We start from the raw sequence: 11,634 nt of genomic DNA, 5'->3' as shown, positions 1-11,634 counted from the left end.
CCTGGACAAAGGGAAACTGCTTAATAAGTATAACTATCCTGATTAAGTGTGGTTACTGTCCAAGTGGAAAGAGGCTAGAGTTGGCTCAGCTGATGCCAGAAGTCCTTGGTCAGTCTGGGTACAAACCACACTCATTGTTTTCATTTATTTCATCATCTTATTATGTACACCCGAGATTCATGTCATATAAGAAGTTATTCAGGACAGAATCTATTAGTTATGTGTTTTTTTTTACTTTTTTTATTATTAAAGCTTTTTATTTTCAAAACATATGCATCATTTTCAACATTCACCCTTACAAAACCTTGTGTTTTAATTTTTCCCTCCCTTCCCCCATTTTCTCCCCTAGACAGCAAGTAATCCAATATATGTTAAACATGTGCAATTCATATCTCTCTATATATAAATATATAGATAGATAGATATATCTCCGCATTTATCATGCTGCAAAAGAAAAATAAGATCAAAAAGGAAAGAAAAAAGAAAACAAAATGCAAGCAAAGAACAACAAAAAAGGTGAAAATGTTTTTTGGTGATTTTTTGTGCTCCACATTCAATTCCCACAGTCCTCTCTCTGGACACAGATGTCTCTTTCTTGGTCACAAGACCAGTAGAAGTGGCCTGAATCATCTTATTGTTGAAAAGAACCAAGTTATGTGTTTTATTTATTTATTTACTTTCAACACAGTCAAAAGGTTCAAAATGAGCATACATTCCCTGAAACTAGAACTCATGTTCCAGTTTTCTAGTTGTTTAATTGTCTTTGGGACCCCATTTGGGGTTTTCTTGGCAAAGAGAGTGGGACGATTGTTCATTTCCTTTTACAACTCATTTGTTGTAAAGTTACATTTATAAAGTAAATCACAAAGTAAACATTACTCAGTTAATGCGTGAGGTTGGATTTGAACTCATGTCTTCCTGAATTCTATTTACTACACCACCTAGCTACCTTCACTAATAGTTCACGAGCCCCCACTGACGTGTTAGTCCAAAACAAAGGCATTCATCAAAATGACATAACAAGAAACAGAGAATCTTCCTTATAAATCTAGGGCCAACTCACAGGTCAAGCACACGATAGGAAGAATGGGTACACGTAGAGCTCCCATGAGGAAAGCATGCAGCTGGGCACACTTGAGAAGGAGGAGCTCCTATCTCTGTTTTGCTACTAGACTAGAGGTGACTTACCTCTGCTCCTGGTGACCTCGGTCTCAGCAGGATGCGCTGGACACAACCAGCTGGCACACTGTTGGCGCTCCCAGGTGGCGCTCCATGGGCTACTGCAGCACTGAAACTCTCCGATGAGGTTTTGCTCTGTTCTTTTAAAAAGAGCAGAGGATCTGAATCCTCTGCCATCACATGAGTGGAAGCCTCTCCTATTTTGCTCACTTGGAGACTTGATCTAGAGACTTCCCATCTCTTGAGCGGGAGGTTCCCAGCCAACTCAAGGATGGTACTTTCCCCCCACCCCCCACACTCCTTCCTGGTTCATCGAAGACTTCATCCTCATTTATCATGATTAACTAATTGATCTCCTCAATTTACCTCTAGGCTGGTCGGGTCCTCAGGTGCTGGTCGTTTCCTCAGTAACTACACCATGTCTCTGAGGTCCAGAGTTTGCCCAAGTTTGACTTCTAAATTTCTCCCAAATGTTCATGGAAAAAATCCAATGGATCAGTATATGTCTGTCTAGCCTTTTCATCCACACATACTGCTGCTTCCTGTCTCAGAAGGGATAACTCACAAAGGTCCTTTTCCACACTCTTAAAAAGTTATATTTAGAGCAAAGTAATTCCAACAGGACAGGAGAGTTAACTTGGGTGGGGGGAGAGCGTCAGGGATTAGAAAATACTCCATAGTGGGGGGGGACAGGGAGGAAGGTCCCGAGTTGGATTTTGCAGGAAGCTATGAGTTCTAGGAGAAGAGAAGCACTTCTGATGTGGGGAGCAGCCTGGACCAAGACATGGCTGTGGGTGACTGGTGGTGGAGCTCAAAAGCTTGATCTTTTTTTTTTCTTTTTAAAGCTTTTTATTTCCCAAACATGCATGGATAATTTTTCCAACATTGATACTGCATATCCTCGTGTTTCAGACTTTCCCCTCCTCCCCCCATTCCCTCCCCTAGATGACAAGCAATCCAATATATGTTAGACATGTTAAAATATATGTTAAATCCAATATGTGTAAACATATTTATACAATTCTCTTGTTGCACAAGAAAAATTAAATTAAAAAGTAAAGGAGAAAGAAAACGAAATGCAAGCGAACAATGACAAAAAGAGTGAGAATGCTGTGTTGTGACCCACATGGTTCCCACAGGCCTCTCTCTAGATGCAGATGGCTCTCTTTGTCACAAGATCATTGGAACTGGTCTCAATCATTTCTCAATAGCTTGCTCGAAAGTCTCTGTCTCTCTCTCTCTCTCTCTCTCTCTCTCTGTCTCGCTGTCTGTCTCTCTGTCTCTCTGTCTATCTCTCTGTCTCTCTGTCTCTCTGTCTCTCTGTCTGTCTCTCTGTCTCTCTGTCTCTCTCCTCTCCTCTTATTCCTTCTCCCCCCAACAAGAACATGGTCTACCATACAAACCATTGTATTTTCCGAGCCCTGGACTCCCCACCAACCCCCCAAGTAAAGAATCAAGACACGTTTCTGACCAAAGGCAGACACACATTGATTCGCTGGCTGCTCACCACAACCAAGATTCAGCTTTCAATTCCCAGACTGGAGCTGGGGGAGGATGGGGGGAGGAGGGAGGGCATCCTCATTCCTCCCCCACCTGGGGCTGTCCAGCCAGAGTCTGTCCAGACCACCCCTGTCCCTGACTGGAAAAGTGGGGAGGGGGGCCCCTCCTCTATGCCAGATTCCAAAAGGGGCCCCGGTGCCACCTGGGAATTGGAAAGGAATCGCCCTCCAGAGGAAAACTGTCAGAGTCCATCCAAGAGTTCCGTCCTGAAGAAAAACCACTGCTGTCTCGAGCAGGAGGCCCCTTGTCATTGAGCCATGTTTATGTGGGGTCCGACATTGTTTCTGGGGCAGATGTTTGGGAGAACACACACGTGGAGACCAACCTGTCTGCTCTCACTTCCAGGATGCCTCTGCCAAAAGGCAGGATGCGAGACCCTGCTGGGGATGGGGGGGGGGGGTGTCTGACCTCCAGCTTGGGATGTGGGGGTGGAGGAACCGAAACCTCCCAGATTTTCCACTGGCCATTTGGGGCCCAAAACCGAATGGGACGGAGCCAGAAAAATCAAATCCGTTTTTCTTACCTGACAGTCACCTGGCATCGGGCATATCCCCGCCACACACACAGTCCACTTCAGTGCGTTCTTAGTACGCAAGATCTGGGCTGCACAGGAGAGCTTGGAGTCCTCTGCAGGAATGGAGGTCACCCCTGGAGTCATCTGGGAAAGCATAGCAATCATCTTGTGCACACTATTTTCATGTTTGGTTCACAAAGTGCCTGTGGATAGTTGGGGGAACAAGGGAGGAGGATGAGAAGAGAGCCGGGCTTGCTTCTGCCACATGTAGGGGCTGCTTTGAATTGGCTGGGGGTGGGATGCATCCCGGATGGCAAAAGGAGGCCACGAGAGCCGCCCCACCTCAGCCCCCTCCCAAGAGAATCGGAGCAAGAAATGATCTTCCCGAGCCGAGATCCCCTTTCTCCTTCCTAGCAGTGAGAGGGCCTGGCCCCCAGCTGCAGTTTTTTACCCTAATAAGGGAGGGCCTGGGACTACGCCGATCTTATTGCCCAGATTGTTTTTGGAGGTGGCAGTCCACATTCTAAATGAATATTCCGTGTCACTCCATTCAAATGTCCAACCAAAACCTTTTGGGGGCCTTAAGTTCAGTTTGGGGTTCCAGACATAGTCACCACCCTGGCTGACCCAGACTGAATTCATGAGCATTGTAATAGTCATGTGATTCTGAGGATACGGGGGGGGGGGGGGGAGGGAGGATAGAGAACCAAAGTATGTGAGAGCTAGAAGGCTCTTTGGAGTTCATTGGGTTCGATACCTTCTCTTACAGAGGGGGTAAATTGAGGTCCAGGGAAGGGAAGAGACTTGGAATTCTAGAACTGGAAAAGACCTAAAAAGCGATCTAGTCCAATCTCATCACTTTACAGATGAGGTAACTCAGGTGTGTGGTGGACAAAAACTTGCTCTAAGTAATAGGGGAGGCTAAAGGTTCAGCTGATCTTTCTCCTGTGTTCTGCCGCACTTGTGATGATTCAAGAACTGACTCAGGGGCCATGTTGATTTCTCAGTCTGGCTTTCAGACATGGGGTTACGTGTGTCCCTTTCTCCTCTGCAAAACCTTTTTCTGGGATTTTCTCATCCTCTCCCCAACTGGAGCCTGAACCTAGAGTACAGGGAGGATGCCATCTTGCTTTTGTCTCTATGAGGGCCACCCTGGGCCTAGGCAAGAGTAGGCAATCAACTAAAAGACCTTGTCGGGCCTCCTTAATTCATCGTCCCTTCCCCAGCCTCCTCCAACCCTCACTTGAAACCCTCCGATGGGGCCGACTCAACACCTTGCTGAACGGCCCCGTTCCATTGTGGGATGGGAGACGCTTCTTGTGTGGAAGTTTCTCTTCACATCCAGACTAAGTCTGAGTCTTCAAAACCACTCCCTGCTTGTCCTGATTTGCTCCTCTGGGGCCAAGCTAACCTTTCTTTAACCTAGGAGCCTTTCAAAGGCTTGTAAACAGGTCTTGGTCCGCCCCTCCCCACACCCCAGTATGCTCTTGTCCAGTTCCTTCATCTGATCCTAGTTACTCTCCTCTCAATGATCTCTGGGTAACGAACATCCAGGCTAAATGGGGACCTCAGAACTGAGGACAGTTATCCCGATGGTATTTGGCCAGGAATCACAAGAGAAGTCTAAACCCTCAGAGTGCTTTGGGAGACTGGGGCAAAGGTGAGGGCCGCGGGGTGGCGGGAGATCTTTGTTGACTGAGGCCCTAGGGAAGATTCCATGGAAAAGGTGACTTTTGAAATGAACTTCAAAAACTGGCCAGAAAGGGAAAAAAGAAAATTTCAGGCCCAGGGAACAGGGAATTCAAAGGCATAGATCCTGGAAAGCACTAAGAATGTTCAAGGCCGGTGAGCTGTCTGGCTTGCTGGGAGCACCACGTGTTTGGACGGAGGCCAAATGAAATAAGAAGGAAAACGGTCAATTATTAAGCGCCTACTATGTGTCACATAGACACTGTGCCAATTTCTGGGCATACAAAGAAAGGCAAAAATAAAATAGCCACGATCCCTTCTTTCAAAGAGCTCATAGACGAATGGAGAAAGATAACATAAAAATAACATACAAACAAGGTAGAGTTGAAATATACAAGCTGAGCGGAGGGGGATCCGGAAAAGCTTCCTGTGGAAGGTGGGATTATAGCTGGGACTTAGAGTAAGCAAAAGAACTGAATTGTTGCAGGAGAGGAGGGAGGGAGAGTGTTTCCAGCATGGGGACAGCCAGGATACAACGGCAAAGCCTAGAGATGGAGCGGATTGTTTGAAGAATGATCAGGAGGTCAGAGTCATTGAGTAGAAGAGACATGGTGGGAATGAGGTGTCAGCAAACTGGAAAAGGAGGAGGGGGCAGTAATGAAGAGCACTGAATGCCAAACAGAACATTTTGTATTTGATCCTGGAAGTAATAAGGGGCTGTTGGAGTTATCAAATCAGTTGATGATATGAAGGACTTGCTAAGGAGATCTTCCAGATGTCTATTGATCCCCAACTCATTTCTTCCCGTTCTCTCATGAAAGCACCTGAATACAGCCAGGATCAGCTCCCAGCTAGGCCCTCTGGGAAGGAAGGCCCGCTGGAGCAGAAGCCGCTCCAAGTGGAGGGATGACTATCTGAGGAATCTTATTTCTCAAAAACCCCAAGTGAAATATTTCCAGCTCCTGAGCTGCTAGACAAAGCCAGAATCAGGATAATTAGCAACAAGGAGCATGTATTAAGAACATGCAATTAGCATCCATTGGGTTATAATTTGTGTCTAACCCTCCTGTGCAAAAATCATTAATACAGTATCCAGTGATTCCTCCCCTGGCACCGGGGAGAGGGAGCTGGGAATCAGAAACGCGGCCCGGTAACGAGAGGAGGAGCCAATCAGAGAGGATGGACTCTTGGCCCTTAAGCCACCAGAAAAACAGGAAAAGGTTCAGCCCTTGCTTCTCCAGACCTAACAGGCTAAATCCCGTGCCTTTCCAATGCTATAAGGTATAAGCAGACGCACATCATCTCAATAACTCCTTAGAAAATGCTGGGAAAAATGGAGCACCACATGAATCTGGCTAAGTCACTTAACTCCCCTGTGCCCCACCTTCCTCATCTGTAAAATGGGTTATTGACTCCTACCCCACTTACCTCCTCCAGCTTATAGGATATAACTATAATAGGCAGGGGTTGCCTCTCGAGAAAGGGGAGTCGCTATTCACCGGAGAAAGCTTTTTGCATGTAGGACTCCCGGTGGTCCTTGTTCCTGGTACCAATTTGGAAAATGAAAGGAAGAATTGCATGGGGAGTGGAATCAGAGAAGTGAATAGACTCAGCTACTGGAGAGGCTCAGGACATTTGGGAGCACTTCGGAGGGAGCGAGAGGAATCCTGATCATTCCAAAGTTGAGGCTGCCCCCTGAGAGACCAGGAGGTATTCATGGTCGGCCATCGAGAGTGTGTGGAGGGGAGATGGCTGCTCAATGGGCATCTATTCCTTAAGCGCTCACTGTGCCAGGCGTTGGAGTCATGAACGGCATCGATTCGATGCTTTGGCTATATTTGGCTATCAGTGGCAATGGGTGTCCCGAGCCTGGGATCGCGAGGGGCTCGCGAGGGGCACGGCGTGCTACATTACACACAAGGACACTCGGTAAAATTAGAGGAACATTTTTTCATTTCATCAGTGTGAATCTTCCATCCACCGCTGCGAATCTCTCCACTGCTTAATGCGTGGTTTCATCTGTAGTTGTGATTCATCCCCTGATGGCCACCATTTTGGATTTAGCTCAGCAGGGCTTCAGAGAGTAAACACAGTCTGTCAATGGGGTTTGCACTCAAAGCTTTGGTCTGAGACCTGTTGAAGGTCTGGCAGAGCCTTGGAGAACCCGAGGTCACTGCCGCTCCACAAGGAGGTAATAGAGAAGGACTTTATTGGAACATGAACATTCATGACATGTGATCAGTAGCCTCGGTCTCCATTTCTTCCTCTTTTACTGGGCTTATACCCCAAAGAGATACTAAAGAAGGGAAAGGGACCTGGATGTGCCAAAAATGTTTGTGGCAGGTCTTTGTAGTGGCCAGAAGCTGGAAATTGAATGGATGCCCATCCATTGGAGAATGGCTGGGTAAATTGTGGTAAATGAATGTTATGGAATATTATTGCTCTGTAAGGAATGACCAGCAGGATGATTTCAGAGAGGCTTGGAGAGACCTGCATGAGCTGATGCTGAGTGAGATGAGCAGAACCAGGAGAATAATGCAGACAGCAGCAGTAAGATGATGTGATCCCTAACAATGGACTTAGTTCTCAGCAATGGGCTGATCCAAGACAGTTCCAAAAGACTTAGGATGGAAAATGCCACCTGCATCCGGAGAGAGAACGAAGGAGACTGAATAGATCAAAGCCTACTTAGTTTTTGTTTGCTTTTGCTTTTTCATGGTTTTTCTCTTTTGTTCTGATTTTTCTTGCACCACATGCCCAATATGGAAAGATGCTTCAGATGTATAACCCAGAGCAAATTGTTTGCTGTGTTGGGGTAAGTAGGGAGGTAAGGGAAGGAGGGAGAAAAAGATTGGGGACTCAGAATCTTACAGAAACAAATGGTGAAAGCTAGCTTTCCATGTAATTGGAAAAATAAAATGCTAAAGAGAAAGAGTGCCTTGGACAGTGAGGAGAAGAAATCAGTTAATACTTAAAGAAATTAATTCATGTGGGCAGCTAGGTGGCGCACAGGGATAGAGCTCCAGGCCTGAAGTCAGGAGGACCTGAGTTCAAATATGACCTCGGACACTTAGCTGTGTGATCCTGGGCAAGTCACTTAATCCCAATAATTTAGACTAATAAGTTAAAATAATGTGACTACATATGAGAAGGCAGGACTCATTGGAAAAGACCCTAATGTTGGGAAAGATCGAAAGCTAAAGGCAAAGGGGATGGCAGAGGATGACATGGATAGGTAGTATCATGGAAACAAAGAACATGAGCTTGGACAGACTTTGAGAAATAGTGGAGGAGAGAAGGGCCTGCTCCATTATGGTCTGGAGCCATAAAGAGTTGAATGGAATGACCGAACAGCAATAACGTTCTGGCCACAGGAGCCCAAAGGCCGGAGGATCGGTCCTGCCTTCTGACGTCTCTATCTTTATGGCCTAGGACCGAGCATTTCATGTCTCAGCCTCAACTTTCTCCGCGTAAAATGGGGATAATAAGTATACTGATTTCCCAGGGTCGTTGGGTGGCTCAAATGGGATGGATAATAGATTATTATTCAAAGCATTTTGCCAACATGGAAGAACTATAGAAAAGGGAGCTATTATTATTTTATCATCTTTAAATATTGAACTCGACAGCCAGCCTCATTTAAAAATACTCAGGCCCCAACCTTGACTTTGGCTGTCTCTGCAGATTTCCCACCAACTTGAAAGAAAGCTTGGCTCTCCCTGTCTCTCCATAATTAGACAAGGTAATCATCGAATTCCATATTTTCATCGCCGTATAATGAGTCTCCAAAGTCAATAATGAACTGCAAATATTCATAGAAAATATTCCTTTCTAATTTTAGGATTGATAATTCTCTCCTGGTTCTATTTGTGCAGCAGGAACGATGCTGGGTTCGGTTGCTTCCCACAATGCACACCGGGGCCCATCTTGCTCCTCCTCCCCTGAGCTACTTGTGAGCCCCGCAGAGAGCCTGGGATGAGGAAAGGGGGAGGGCGAGGGGCACGGCTGGGGCCCGTGCCAAGGACGACGCGGAGCCGGCCGGTCACATCTGCCACCGCTCATCGGCTCCCGGCCGGACTCGGCCCGGGAGGATTCTGACACGATTCGTACGCTCCTCGACGACTCGGCCTCAGTTTCCTCACTGGTATTATGTGATGTTGTGTTGTAAGGCTCGAATGAGATCAAAATGTATTTGAAAGGTTTATGAGGCTCCAAGATCAGCTGTGATTCCTGCTTCTGGGCTGGTTTTTTGTTGTGGAAAGGAGGGACATGGGGAGAATGGGAAGCCTAGGGGACAGGAATACTAGAGACATAAAGGTCAGCTCTGCCGGGCTCATCTGATGTCATCCATTTTTCCTCACCAGTCTAGAGGTTTGACTCTTGTTTCCACCAGGAGACAAGAACCAGATGGGGACCGGCATGCCCTTCCCCACCCACCCCATAGCCAGAGCCTGTAGCTCTGAAGCCTCACCTTGTGGATCGCCCCCTTCTCACTGGCCTCTCCTGATCTAATTTGGACTAGATTCTTTGGGTACTGAAGAGTGGGCCATAGGAGGAGGGCCTAAAAGGCCTAGTAGAAGGAGGGAGGGAGGGAAGGAGAAAGAAAAGAAGAAAGAAGGGAGAGAGGGAGGAAAGGGAAGGAGGGAAAGATGAAGGAAGAAAGGAAGAGAGGGAAGAAGGAAGGAGGAAGGAAGAAAAGAGGGAGGAAGGAAGAAAAGGAGGAAGCGAGAGAGAGAGGAAGGGAGGGAGGAAGGGAGAGAGGGAGGAAAGGGAAGGAGGGAAAGATGAAGGAAGAAAGGAAGAGAGGGAAGAAGGAAGGAGGAAGGAAGCAAGGAAAGATGGAGGGAGGGAGGGAGAGGGAGGGGAAAAGGGAGGGAGGGAGACTCCATAGAGGGAGGGTGGCTATCATGTCCACATTCAAGTAGTTGAAGTTTTTGATGGTGAAAGAGGGCTTAGCCTTGTTCTGCTGCCTGGAAGCTCCCCCTCACTGAAGATCTTCAATTGGTGACTGGGAGGATGCTGGAGAAGGGATTCTTGGGTAGGCAGGAGTGAGTTTCTGGTCATTTCAAGTCCCCCCCGACCCAGCAGGATTAGAGTTGCCCTTAAAACTGCACTAAGACTTTGGGGACACTTTGCATGTAGATATCAATTATTATTACTTCCATTTTTGAGGGAAATTTGGTAGTTGTTCCTACCTGCCCTCTTTGCGCTGTCTGTAGAGAACCCCATCCCTCCTGTTTCTGGTTCCCCCATCCTCCTCCCCCTGACATCACTTCTCCTCCCCGGGGGTCCGCACTGAATCTTGGGGCGGCAGCACGAACTGGGCACTGTCGCAAGGCGTAGGAGATATTTGTGGAGGGAAAGGCCAAGGACAAAAGAGAAAAAGCTGTTGGATCTTCAGGTACGAGCCAGCTCCTCATCTTATCCGGCTACAGAGATCCAGCCTTTTAGGCCCCCCTGCCAAGCTCTTCTCACCCCCTCTCATGTTCCCAGGATCCCTCCTCACGAAACCCCCTGCCTCATTTTCCACAAAGCCCTTTTAAAGACATCCTATTAAGGACATTCCGAATCGGAGCAAAGGTCCATTGGAGCCCTGTCTGTGTCTCCTGGCTGGCCTGTGGCAGTCTGGGGGGCTGCTTGGCCACCATCAGGCCCCAGGAGTCCAGGGATGTGGGTGCAATGGGGAGCGACTCCCCAGCCCGGGGAGCCCTCAGGAGGGCAACTGAGCCAGAGGGCCACTGGGCACTCGCCCTGGCTGTGCTTCTGCTTCTGACGGTAGGGCTCTCATCTGTCAACATCGAATCTGCCATTTTTCTGTTGGCCAGCTAGTGGGACAAAGCAGGGGCAGGGAGACTTTTGGAACCGAAGATGGGGAAAGGAGGGCGGCAGAGCTGGATGACTGCAGCAGCTTCTCAACAGCTGCCCCTGCTTCCAATGTCCTCTGCCTTTCCACTCCCTTCCCCTTCTCTCCTCTCTCTCTCTCCCTCCCTCCCTTTCTCCCCGCCTCTCAGTTTCTGTCTTTCTCTCTTCTCTCCTTCCTTCCTTCCCCCTTCTGTGTCTCTGTCTGTCTGTCTGTCTGTCTCTCTCTGTCTCTGTCTCTGTCTCTCTCTCTCTCTCACACACACACACACACACATACACACACACACACACACAGTGAGGAGCCTCCCCCTTCTCTTGATTCCCAAAGGTCCCTGCAGTAGCCACACCTTGACCACTGAGTCCATCTGTGGGGCACTGGGGGGCTCTGGATGTCCAGAGAAACGCTTGCGAACAGCTGCAGGCAGATGGCCTGTGGAGGCCTGAGCTGCGTCTGGGCCATTTTCTCCTTCAGGCCCCACCATTCCAGGCCAGGGCCCAGCTGGAGTGCTTCTGCTCCTGCTCACGTAGCAACTCCCTCCTCGAAGAGTCTTCTTTATGACCTTCCGGCTCTGCTGGCAGCCTGAGCGCTCATCATCGGAAATAGTCCGTTCCCCATAATTCCTTTTGTCCATACTGAGAATGCTCTTCTTTCCCAGCAACTGCACAGTACAGAAGTGAAGTGTGTGCAGGTAGGGGAGCCTCTCTAAGAACGGGGGGAGTCACTAAGCCTCTGCCCAGTGGGCCTGGCCAACTTGTACCTCCTCTCTGCTGCTCCCTGTTCCTGGCTGCAGGGCCAGTCCCCGGGCTTTTAAACATACACTGAAAATGCA

Source organism: Antechinus flavipes, chromosome X (assembly GCF_016432865.1).
Source record: "Antechinus flavipes isolate AdamAnt ecotype Samford, QLD, Australia chromosome X, AdamAnt_v2, whole genome shotgun sequence".
Lineage (NCBI taxonomy): Eukaryota > Metazoa > Chordata > Mammalia > Dasyuromorphia > Dasyuridae > Antechinus > Antechinus flavipes.
Note: the sequence above shows the minus strand (reverse complement) of the source record.